Source organism: Rhinopithecus bieti, unplaced genomic scaffold, assembly GCF_001698545.2.
Source record: "Rhinopithecus bieti isolate Rb0 unplaced genomic scaffold, ASM169854v2 scaffold_11944, whole genome shotgun sequence".
Taxonomy (NCBI): domain Eukaryota; kingdom Metazoa; phylum Chordata; class Mammalia; order Primates; family Cercopithecidae; genus Rhinopithecus; species Rhinopithecus bieti.
In genome coordinates, this window is record NW_016807378.1 from 1,755,730 (window position 1) to 1,766,569 (window position 10,840).

Consider the following 10,840-nt stretch of genomic DNA (forward strand, 5'->3'; position numbering starts at 1 on the left):
TGGGATTATAGATGCCCGCCACCATGCCCAGCTAATTGTATTTTTAGTAGAGACGGGGTTTCATTATATTGGTTAAGCTGGTCTCTAACTCCTGACCTCAAGTGATCCACCCGCTTCGGCCTCCCAAATTGCTGGGATTACAGGCATGAGCCACTGTGCCCGGCCCTTCATGAATCTTTAAAAGAGTGATAGTCATGGTCCTGGTAAAAGGTGTGGATTAAAGAAAGACCTGTTTGGAGCTCCAAAAACCAGGCCTGGGTGCTACCGGGAACTCGATTTTCAATGCTTAGTCCCCTCTGAGCAGTAGGTATGCCTCTCTTTGGAAAGCTGCTGTAGAGAAGAAAGAGAAAAACAGCCATCACAATTCTCCTGAGTGACAGAAGGTTACATAGATTTTTTTTTTTGTATGTGAACCCTCATTTTCAGTTTTCCTGGAATAGTTAATTCTTCCTTTCAGATTATCTAACTCCCATACCTTTTTACATAAATAGATCATATGTGTATAATCTGCCTCCCATGTCCATATCATTAACAAATATTCACAAATATAATTTTATATTTTTCTCATTAAAAAGAAATAAAAGGTCAGGCATGGTGGCTCATGACTGTAATCCCAGTACTTTGGGGGGCCAAGGCAGGAAGATCACTTGAGGAGTTTGAGCAGCCCGGGCAACATAGCAAGTCCCTGTCTCTACAAAAAAATTTAAAAATTAGCCAGATAAGGTGTCACATGCCTGTAGTCCCAGCTACTTGGGAGGCTGCGGTGGGAGGATGGCTTAAACCCAGGAGTTCAATGCAGTGAGCCATGATTACACCACTACGCTCCAGCCTGGGCAACAGAGTGAGACTCTGTCAAAAAGAGAAAGAAAGGGGGTGGGCGAAAGAGAGAGAGAGAGAGAGAGAGAGAGAGAAAGAGATGAGATTGCATTTCATTAAAATTAAAAAGATGCACATCCAAGAACATTATCAAGAGAGTAAAAAGACAAGCCATAGGATGGGAGAATATGTTTGCAAATCACATATCTGATAAAGGTTTAATATCTAGAATATATAGATAACTCCTACAACTCAACAACAAAAAGACAAACAATCTGATTAAAAACTAGGCAAAGGACTTGAATAGATATTTTTCCAAAGAAGATATGCAAATGGCAAATAAACTTGTGAAAAGATGTTCAACATCATTAGTCATTAGGGAACTGCGAGTCAAAATTACAGTGATATATCACTTCACACCTACTAGGACGGCTATAATAAAAAAATGAAAAATAACAAGTGTTGACAAGGATGTGAAGAAATTAAAACCTTCATACATTGCTAGTGGGAATGTAAAATGATGCAGCTGCTGTGGAAAACAGTGTGTCAGTTCCTCAAAAAATTAAACATAGAATTACCATATGATCCAGCAATTCCACGATTAGGCATATACTTGACAACAAGAATTCAAACAGGTACTTGTGTTCATAGCAGCATTTATTCTTAGAGCCAAAAAACAGAAACAACTCAAATGTTCTTCAACAGTTAAATGAATAAATAGTGTCATATCTATACAAAGGAATATTATCCAGCCATAACAAGGAATGAAGTATGAATATGTGCTACAACATGGATAAACTTTTTTTTTTTTTTTTTTTTTGAGACGGAGTCTTGCTCTGCCACCCAGGTTGGAGTGCAGTGGCTGGATCTCAGCTCACTGCAAGCTCCGCCTCCCGGGTTTATGCCATTCTCCTGCCTCAGCCTCCCGAGTAGCTGGGACTACAGGCGCCCGCCTCGTCGCCCGGCTAGTTTTTTGTATTTTTAAGTAGAGACAGGGTTTCACCGTATTAGCCAGGATGGTCTCGATCTCCTGACCTCATGATCTGCCTGTCTCGGCCTCCCAAAGTGCTGGGATTACAGGCTTGAGCCACCGCGCCCGGCCCCAACATGGATAAACTTTGAAACATTATGCTAAACAAAATAAACCAGACACCAAAAGACAAATATCGTATGATTCTAGTTATATGTAATGTCTAGAATAGGAAAACTCATAGAGACAGAAAGTAGATTAGAGCTTTCCAGGGGCTGGAGGTAGAAGAGAATGGGGAATTACTTTGAAAAAAGATGCAAAACACAAAAAGTAGAAAATAAAACTCATCTGTGATTTCGCTCTCTAGGATAACTGAGTATCCTGCCAGTCTTCATCTTTTTAAAAAATCTATGCATAGTGACTAAGTAAAAGCTTGGACTTCCTGGGTTCAATATGCACTCTGTCATTTAGTAGCTATAGGACATCTCTGTGCTGCAGCTTTTTTGTATGATACAAATAATAACCGAACCCACTCAGATGGTTGATGGATTAAACTGGATAATATTTTGAATGGTTAGCACAGTGCTGGGTTCCTGGTAAGTGCTCAATAAATGACAGTTTATGTATTAATATATATCGGTATCTATCTATCTTTGTAATTGTAATTACACTGGATATACTGTGTTTTTTTGTTTGTTTGTTTGTTTTGAGATGGAGTTTCACTCTTGTTGCCCAGGGTGGAGTGCAATGGTGTGACCTCGGCTCACTGCAACCTCCACCCCCTGAGTTCAAGGGATTCTCCTGCCTCAGACTCCCAAGTAGCTGGGATTACAGGCATGTGCCACCACATCCTGCTAATTTTATATTTTTAGTAGAGACAGGGTTTCTCCATGTTGGCCAGGATGGTCTCGAACTCCCGACCTCAGGTGATCTGCTGGTCTCGGCCTCCCAAAGTGCTGGGATTAAAGGTGTGAGCCACCACTCCTGGCCTATACTGGATATACTGTTTTGTATCCTACTGTATTTTCCATTTGGGTGGTTATAACAAAATATCTTATTTCCTTATTTCTTTCTTTTTTTTGAGATGGAGTCTCACTCTATTGCCCAGGCTGGAGTGCAATGGTGCGATCTCAGCTCACTGCATGCAACCTCTGCTTCCCGGGTTCAAGCAATTCTCCTGTCTCAGCCTCCCGAGTAGCTGGGATTACAGGCACCCGCCATCATGCCTGGCTAATTTTGTATTTTGTAGAGATGGGGTTTCACCATGTTGGCCAGGCTGGTCTTGAACTCCTGACCTCAGGTGATCTGCCTGCCTCGGCCTCCCAAAGTGCTGGGATTACAGGCATGGGACACCACGCCCGGCCCAAAATATCTTATTTCTAGTAACTGGCCAGTGGATAAAAATATATGTATCTTAGACTGAGTAATAGATAAGCAACATAAATGTATTTCTCACCGTTCTGGAGGCTGGGAAGTCCAGATCAAAATGCTAGCAGGTTTCATGTCTGGTGAGGGCTCTCTGCTTTACAGATGGTGCCTTTTATGGGTCCCTACGTGGTACAAGAGGCAAACAGGCTTCCTGAAGCCTCTTTTATAAGGGCACTGTGATGGTTAATATTGACTGTCAGCTTGATTGGATTGAAGGATACAAAGTATTGATCCTGGGTGTGTCTGTGAGGGTGTTGCCAAAGGAGATTAACATTCTGAGTCAGTGGGCTGGGAAAGGCAGACTCACCCTTAATCTAGATAGGCATAATCAAATCACCTGCCAGTGAGGCTAGCCTATAAGCAGGCAGAAAAATGTGAAAAGAGAGACTGGCCTCGCCTTCCAGCCTACATCTTTCTCCCGTGCTGGATGCTTCCTGCCCTTGAAATTCAGACTCCAAGTTCTTCAGTTTTGGAACTCGGACTGGCTCTCCTTGCTCCTCAGCCTGCAGGTGGCCTATTGTGGGACCTTGTGATCGTGTGAGTTAATATTTAATAAACTCTCCTTTATATATATTATATTTCATTAATTCTGTCCCTCTAGAGAAGCCTAAGAGAGGCACTAATCCCATTCATGAGGGCAGAGCCCTGACAACCTCCTAAAGGTCCCACCTTTTAATGTTATTACATTTAGAATTGAGTTTTAACATATGAAGTTTGGTGGGGGGGGATTAGACCATAGCATTTACCCTTCTCATTTTCCTATATAAGTAAAAATTATTTTTAATGGCCACATAGTAGCCATTGCATCATTGATTTAACCAAGTCCCTGTTGTTGAATATTTAGGGATTTTTCAATTTTTCATTATTTAAAAAATGCTATGGTGAGACTGGGTGTGGTGGCTCACAATGTAATCCCAGCAGTTTGGGAGGTCAAGGCGGGCGGATAACCTGAGGTCAGGAGTTTGAGACTAGCCTGGTCAACATGGCGAAACCCTGTCTCTACTAAAAATACAAAAGTTATGTGGGCGTGGTGGGGTGCACCTGTAGTCCCAGCTGTTCTGGAGGCTGAGGCATGAGAATCACTTCAACCAGGGAGGTAGAAGTTGCAGTGAACCAAGATCGTGCCACTGCACTCCAGCCTGGGTGACAGAGTGAGACTCTGTCTGGAAAAAAAAAAAAAAAAAAGCAATGGTGGATACCTTTGTTTGATTCTTTCTGTTAGCCATGCAGAAGAAGAGAGGTATGATTTTTGGCCCTGCTCTGCCTTCTGGGCTCTTGGATTCCTAAGACAGTGTGCTACATTGAGATGGATCTCAAGGTGGGAAACAGAAATCTGAGTTCCAGTCATGCTTCTGCTCTATTTCCAGGTGATGCTGGGGACTCCTCTTCTTTCTGTGGGCCTTTGTTTCCCCATGTGTAAAAGGAGAGCTTTAGAGGGAATGAACTCAAGATGCCTTTTCTGTTCTAAGGCTCAATGATTCTTAGATCATCCTCTACTAAGCTGTGGATTTCTCCAGCTCCATTATGGCCTTCCTCAGGGCTGTGTGTGTGTGTGCACACGCTTGAGCGTGTGTTTCAATTTCTATTCTTAGCAACGTGATCTTTAAACAAGGAATAGATTTGTGCTTCTGTCTCATCTCAGATGCATGCAGCTCCTGCTGGGCTGTTTCATTCTCTGCCAGCCATTCATTCACATTAAAAGCAATGGCCCATTAAGGAAATAAGTGGATGATGCTCCTTCATCACCCATGATAAGTATTGCAGGCTCTGATCTAGGGGTTTGGCCTTCTTTGGCCACTAGGTCTTGGCTCTATCTGTTGTAGCTACAGATGAGGTCAGGGGAATCTTGATTTCAGCATCTCCCTCTCCACTCTACCCTCAGACCCTGTCTCCGGGATGGGCCAGGGATGCTGTTTGGTCAATATTGGTTTGTAAAGATGATGAGTAACTAACAATCCAGATGAGATGGTCACTGTTTGTCCTGAAATAAAGAGTGGACAGGGATGAGTACCCTCCTCTAAGAGTTCTTGCTGTGGTGGTGTCTCAGAGTCACTTTATTTTTAGACAGAGTTTCGCTCTTGTTGCCCAGGCTGGAGTGCAATGGTGTGATCTCAACTCACTGCAACCTCCACCTCCCGGGTTCAAGCAATTATATTGCCTCAGCCTCCCGAGTAGCTGGGATTACAGGCATGTGCCATCACGTGCAGCTAATTTTGTATTTTTAGTAGAGATGGGGTTTCCCCATGTTGGTCAGGCTGGTCTCGAACTCCCAACCTCAGGTGACCCACCCGCCTTGGCCTCCCAAAAAGTGCTGGGATTACAGGCATGAGCCACCATGCCCGGCCTATTTTACTTTATTTTTTGAGACGGAGTCCTGCTCTGTTGCCCAGACTGGAGTGCAGTGGCACGATCTCTGCTCACTGCAACCTCCACCTCCCCGGTTCAAATGATTCTTCTGCCTCAGCCTCCCAAGTAGCTGGGATTATAGGCACACACCACTGTGCCCAGCTAATTTTTTTGTACTTTTAGTAGAATGGGATTTCGCCATGTTGGCCAGGCTGGTCTTGAACTCCTGACTTCAGGTGATCCACCTGCCTCGGCCTCCCAAAGTGCTGGGATTACAGGCATGAGCCACTGCACTCGGCCATCACTTTAGATATTTAATATACAAATTCAGATTCTAAGTCTGCGTCCTCAGAGGTTCTTATTTAGCAGGTCTGGGGAGGAGCCCAGTTTCTTCATTTTAAAAGACACTACAGGCTGCCTTTTATGTTTGAATAGCAAAAATAAATAAATAAATAAAATACACTACAGGGGATTTGGAAGCACAACCTTCGTGGAGAACATTGTCATAGTAGTAGGATTTGCAAGCTCTTAAAGCCCACTAAAGCCAGGCAGGTAACAAATGGGTGGTGTGTGACAGAAGAGTGCTGGCGACTCTGATGAACAGAAGGATCTTAAGTTTTCTAAAACGCAGTCAGTCTTTAGCTTTAGCTAGTTGTTGCCAGATAACGCCAGTCCAGTGTTGCTAGATATTCCACTTAATCTTTCCAAGAAGAGTTAGAAATGCTGATTTATTTGTGACATTCCCTATTTTTAAATATCGGCAACCAATTCAAAATTTAAACAAAAAAATTGAATTGTAGGCCAAAACATATGCGCTGGCTAGATCTGGCTCTGAATCTGCCTGTTGAAATCTCTTGACAACACTTTAGCCAAACAAAAGCTTGATTTAAGTCAAAATGATGCAGTCAACAGCTCTCTTGACTGGCAGCATCACACTGCTTCTGCAATGTGAGGCTCTCTGGGGTTCTGGATAACACCCAGCTCGGCATGGGGCAAAGTGCTCTGAGAGGGGAGTCAGGAGACCTGTTTCCTAATCCCTGCTAACAACTTGCTAGGTGACATTGGGAAAGAAATTCTCTCCCTTGTTACAGGATTGATTTCTATAAAGTAAGCGGGGATGACCTTTATTGTCCTTTCCAAGGTTCTAGATCATTCTTTTTCATGAAAATATATGTACTTATTATCTGTCAGCTACTTGAAAAGGAAACTTTTCAGATTAAGTTGAAAATTCACCTTTAATTGGCTTGAGTAACAACTAGTTCTTCCTCTCCCATATTCTCCTGTGTCTTCAGTGATTTGTGTTTGCATGGAAGTTTCTTTCTGCTGTATGCTTTTGGGGGTATTTTCTAAGGGAAAGAGCTCATATTGGAATAGAAAGTGTGGGTGGGGTTGAGCATATGGACTTCTCATTTGCTGAATACTACGTCTGAATCAAATAAAAAAAAATAAAGGAATAGAGTTAATATGGAGAACATTCTGAAGTATAAAGCCACTTCCTTGAACTTCACTGTTCAAATAAAACCTTGCAATTCATTCTTTTTTCCTTGTAGCTTCACTGAGATATAATACACACACAATAAAATTCATCTATATAAAGCATACAATCCAATGTTTTTAGTATATTTACAGAGTTGTGCAATCAACACCACTATCTAATTTCAAAACATTTTCAACTCCTCAAAAAGAAACCCTATACCTGCTATTGGTTGCTATAGTCCTGGCAACCACAAATCTGCTTTCTGTATCTATAGACTTGCCTATTCTGGACCTTGTATATAAATGGAATTATACAATATGTGGTCTTTTGTGTCTGTCTTCTTTCATTTAGCATAATGTTTTCAAAGTTTATCCATGTTGTAGCATGTATCAGGACTGCATTCCTTTATATTGCCAAATAATATTCCATTGCATGGCTATACAACATTTTTTTGTTTATCCACTCATCATCTGAGGGACAACTGAGACGTTTCCACTTTTTGGCTATTATATATAACAATGCTATGAACATTCACAAACAAGTTTTCATGTGAATATATGTCTTCATTTCTCTCAGTTATAGATAAATAGGGGTGTAATTGTCAGGTTGTATGGTAACTCTACATTTAATCTTTTGAGGAACTGACACAAAGTATTCCAAAGCAGCGGCATAATTTCACACACCTACCAGCTGTGTATGAGGGCTCCAGTTTCTTTACATCTTTGTCAACACTTACCTGTCTTTTTAATTTTAGTCATCTTCGTGTGTGAAGCAGTATTTCGATGTACTTTTTTTTTTTTTTTTTTTTTTTGAGACAGGGTCTCGCTCTGTTGCCTAGGCTGGAGTGCGGTGGCCCCGAGCTCGCCTCACTGAAACCTCCACCTGCCAGGTTCAGCAATCCTCCTGCCTGGGCCTCCCAAAGTGCAGGGAATACAGACATGAGCCTCTACAATTTTGTTTTGCTTATGATTTTGTGGGTCAAGTATTCAAGAAGGGTCGGGAGTGATGGCTCATGCCTGTAATCCCAGTGCTTTTTTTTTTTTTGAGATGGCTCTGTCGCCCAGGCGGGAGAGCAGTGGTGCGATCTCGTGATCTCGCGATCTTGGCTCACTGTAACTTCTGCTTCCTGGGTTCAAGCTATTCTTCCGCCTCAGCATCCAGAGTAGCTGGGACTATAGGCGTGCACCACGCCCAGTTAATTTTTGTAATTTTTTTGTAGAGACGGGTTTTAGCATGTTGGTCAGGCTGGTCTCCAACCCCTGGGCTCAAGCGATCCACCCGCGTCGGCACCTCAAAGTGTTGGGATTACAGGAGTGAGCCACTACAATTTTATTTTGCTCATGATTTTGTGGGTCAAGTATTCAAGAGATGGTTCATGCCTGTAATCCCAGCACTTTTTTTTTTTTTTTTTTTGAGCCCACATTGTCGCGCAGGCGAGAGTGCAGTGGCGCGAACTTGGCTCACTGCAACTTCCGCGTCCCAGGCTCAAGTGATCCTCCCACCTCAGCCTCTGAAGTGGCTGGGACTACAGGCGCGCGCCACCACGCCTGGCTAATTTTTGTAATATTTTGTAGAGACGGGTTTCGGCATGTTGATCAGGCTGGTCTGGAACTCCTGGGCTCAAGCAAGCGATCTGCCCCCGCTCGGCCTCCCGAAGTGTTGGGATTACAGGCGTGAGCCACTACAATTTTATTTTGCTCAGGATTTTGTGGGTCAAATATTCAAGAAGGGCCGGTAGTGATGGTTCATGCCTGTAATCCCGGCAGTTTTTTTTTTTTGAGCTGGCATTGTCGCCCAGGCGTGAGTGCAGTTGTGCGAACTTGGTTCACTGTCACTTCCGCGTCCCAGGCTCAAGTGATCCTCCCACCTCAGCCTCCGGAGTGGTAGAGACTACAAGTGCACGCCACCGCTCTGGACTACCTTTTGTATTTTCAGTAGAGATGCGTTTAGCCATGTTGGCCAGATTGGTCTGGAACTCCTGGGCTCAAGCATCCACCCACCTCGGCCTCCCAAAGTGCTGGGATTACAGGCGTGAGCCATCGCGCTCAGCCATCCCAGCACTTTGGGAGTTCGAGACTAGCCTGGGCAACATAGGGAGACCTCATCTCTTAAAAAAAAAAAAAAAAAAATTACCTGAGCTTGATGGCATGTTGCTGTAGTCCCAGCTGCTAGGGAGGCTGAAGCGGAAGCATCACTTGAGTCCAGAAGTTGGAGGCTGCAGTGAGCCATGATTGTGCCACTGCACTTCAGCCTGGGTGACAAAGGGATCTTGTCTCTCAAAAAAGAAAAAAATAAAAGATTAAAAAAAAAAAAAGAATTCAGGACGGGCTGGGCTGGGTGGGTAGTTCTTGCTTGGGGTCTCTCACGCAGTTGCAGTCAGATGCTAACAGGGGATGCCGTCATTGGAAGGCTTGATTAGGCTGAGTGTCCAAGATGTCTCCCTTAGATGGCTGGCAGGTGATGCTGGTGATCTGGTGGGAGCTCAGTGGGACTTTTTTCTTTTTTTTTTAAATGACATGTTGCTCCTGGCCATCAATGAGACTTCTGATTGGCATGCCTACATGTAGCCTCTTTAGCATGGCAGTCTTATGGTAGTCAAACTTCTTACTTTGTTTCTCCCAGAGTGAGAATACCAAGAGAACAGCTGCATGGCCTCTTCTGATCTAGCCTGGTAAATTAGGCAGCATCACTTCTGCTGCATTCTACTGGTTCCAAATGAGTTACCAAGTCCAAGAACTTGCAGTCATGTTCCAAGATTGCTGTAAATGCTTCCTGTGTACCAGCACTGTTTTATGTGGTCATTTAATTCTTACTAAAAACCCCATGAGGGCGGGTACAGTGACTCACACCTATAATCCCAGCACTTTGGGAGGCCGAGGCGGGAGGCTCGCTTGAGGCCAGGAGTTCAACCCCTCACACTCACACTCCTCATATCCAATTACTGCACATTTGTCACACATAAACATAGCCGCCACGACACTGTACTGACACATACAAAATCTGTCACATTCCGTCTTGCCCATGCAAGCTCAATCACTGTGACTTATTCTCCATGCTCAGCCACTGTCCAATTTTTCATATTGTCACAACCACCAGCCCATCACACACTCAATTACTGTGACACAGCTCTAATCCTCAATCACTGTCACATACTGTTTTTCACACAAATATGGTCACCATCTGCACTCTTAAAGCAGGGTATTTACTCTCCTATAAAATTGAGTTAATATGCCAGCAGCTCATTTCTCACACACACTGTCACATATTGTATTTTTCATCCATACAATCCCTGACATACACAATTAGGGTCACACACTGTTACTACCTTCGTCCCACTCCCAACTGACACCTACTCCCACACTCTCACGCACTCGCTCAATGGCTAGGGATTGGATCGGCGTGTCCGTGGAGGTCTGAAGCCCGGGTCACCTCCCGAACCTCAGCCCCAAGCGGCGCGGCCCCTCCCCTCCCCGCCCCCTCATGCATATGCAGCACCTCAGCCTGGCAGCCCGGCCCCCAGACGGCCATTTGTGGCGGCGCTGGAGGCTGCGTTCGGCAGGCGCTGCGGAGACGCGTAGAGGAGCGCGTCCCCCGGCCGCTGCCGCCCCTGGCCCGTGCCGTCACCCCGCTTCTCCGCGCCTCGGGCGGTACCAAGCCATCCCCCAGCGCCGCGCTACCGCGCTGACCGGCCCTCCCGACACCTTCCGGTACCCGGGACCCCAGCGCGGCCGCTCGCCCGCAGCCCGCCGGCCGCACACGTCCCCAGCCGGGCCTAGGGCGGGCGGCAGCGGCGGCTCGGCGCG

At 44.9% G+C, this 10,840-nt stretch overlaps 1 protein-coding gene across 3 annotated transcripts in view; it reads left to right on the forward strand.

The window, feature by feature from the left end:
• RRAS2 (RAS related 2) overlaps positions 1–10,840 on the forward strand; it is a 146,793-nt gene that overhangs the window by 53,372 nt on the left and 82,581 nt on the right. The gene's annotated exons all lie outside the window — the stretch shown is intronic.